The sequence below is a fragment of the Schistocerca piceifrons genome, unplaced genomic scaffold (genome assembly GCF_021461385.2).
Source record: "Schistocerca piceifrons isolate TAMUIC-IGC-003096 unplaced genomic scaffold, iqSchPice1.1 HiC_scaffold_106, whole genome shotgun sequence".
NCBI classification, from domain to species: domain Eukaryota; kingdom Metazoa; phylum Arthropoda; class Insecta; order Orthoptera; family Acrididae; genus Schistocerca; species Schistocerca piceifrons.
Genome location: NW_025726863.1, coordinates 42,501 through 43,911, shown reverse-complemented (window position 1 = coordinate 43,911; position 1,411 = coordinate 42,501). Strand labels below are relative to the sequence as shown.

The following is a 1,411-nucleotide window of genomic DNA, read 5'->3' as shown; positions in this document are numbered from 1 at the left end:
GCGCGCAGCGTGCGGCCAAAGTAGGTCCTCGCGGGCCCGGTGCGAAGCGCGGTGGACATCTTCAGTGTGCTGGTCCGATTGAGGACTGTGTGCGTTGAGGATGCGCCGCCGCCCGGCGCTCGGCGCCGCGACGCCGTCTGCTGCTCGGTCGCCCCAGCGGTTCTCGCTGGTGGTTTGTATCGCAGCTGTGCGGATGTGTTGGCGCGTGCGCTGTGCTGGGAGAGTTCGCTTCGGCACCCAAGTGGGGCTTTTGTCCTTCTGTGGCGCTGGCGTTGGAGCTGCCGGTCACCGTAGGTGGCGCGTGTTGTCTCCCGCCGGCAATGCCACGACAGCACGCTCCCGGGCCTCTGTCGGCAGCGGCAAGCTCAGTTGGGAGCACGGGTGGTCGCACCGAAAGCGTCTACTCGCCTAACTCCGGGCGATTGCGCCTCTCTCGAACCCGACCAAGTACTTGGGACGGCGCTGCGCGCCGCCGGGACCTGAGAGGGTTTCGAGGTGTATTGTGCAGGGGAGCTCAGCCTCCTCCTGTTTGCAGAATGATTGAGCGGACGCTTGCGTGTTCGCGCGGGCCCCCGGGACACACTCCCGGGCGGCCGGCTGCTCAGCTCTAGTTGACGCAGCTCCCTGGTTGATCCTGCCAGTAGTCATATGCTTGTCTCAAAGATTAAGCCATGCATGTCTCAGTACAAGCCGCATTAAGGTGAAACCGCGAATGGCTCATTAAATCAGTTATGGTTCCTTAGATCGTACCCACGTTACTTGGATAACTGTGGTAATTCTAGAGCTAATACATGCAAACAGAGTCCCGACCAGAGATGGAAGGGACGCTTTTATTAGATCAAAACCAATCGGTCGGCTCGTCCGGTCCGTTTGCCTTGGTGACTCTGAATAACTTTGGGCTGATCGCACGGTCCTCGTACCGGCGACGCATCTTTCAAATGTCTGCCTTATCAACTGTCGATGGTAGGTTCTGCGCCTACCATGGTTGTAACGGGTAACGGGGAATCAGGGTTCGATTCCGGAGAGGGAGCCTGAGAAACGGCTACCACATCCAAGGAAGGCAGCAGGCGCGCAAATTACCCACTCCCGGCACGGGGAGGTAGTGACGAAAAATAACGATACGGGACTCAATCCGAGGCCCCGTAATCGGAATGAGTACACTTTAAATCCTTTAACGAGTATCTATTGGAGGGCAAGTCTGGTGCCAGCAGCCGCGGTAATTCCAGCTCCAATAGCGTATATTAAAGTTGTTGCGGTTAAAAAGCTCGTAGTTGGATTTGTGTCCCACGCTGTTGGTTCACCGCCCGTCGGTGTTTAACTGGCATGTATCGTGGGACGTCCTGCCGGTGGGGCGAGCTGAAGGCGTGCGACCGCCTCGTGCGTGCTCGTGCGTCCCGAGGCGGACCCCGTT

At 58.7% G+C, this 1,411-nt stretch overlaps 1 non-coding gene across 1 annotated transcript in view; it reads left to right on the top strand.

The window, feature by feature from the left end:
• Positions 1 to 621: 621 nt before the first annotated feature.
• Positions 622 to 1,411, top strand: part of LOC124726576 — a 1,910-nt gene continuing 1,120 nt past the window's right edge. The window contains exon 1 of the ribosomal RNA XR_007006792.1: positions 622 to 1,411. This exon is cut by the window's right edge and continues 1,120 nt beyond it. This is a non-coding gene — a ribosomal RNA (small subunit ribosomal RNA).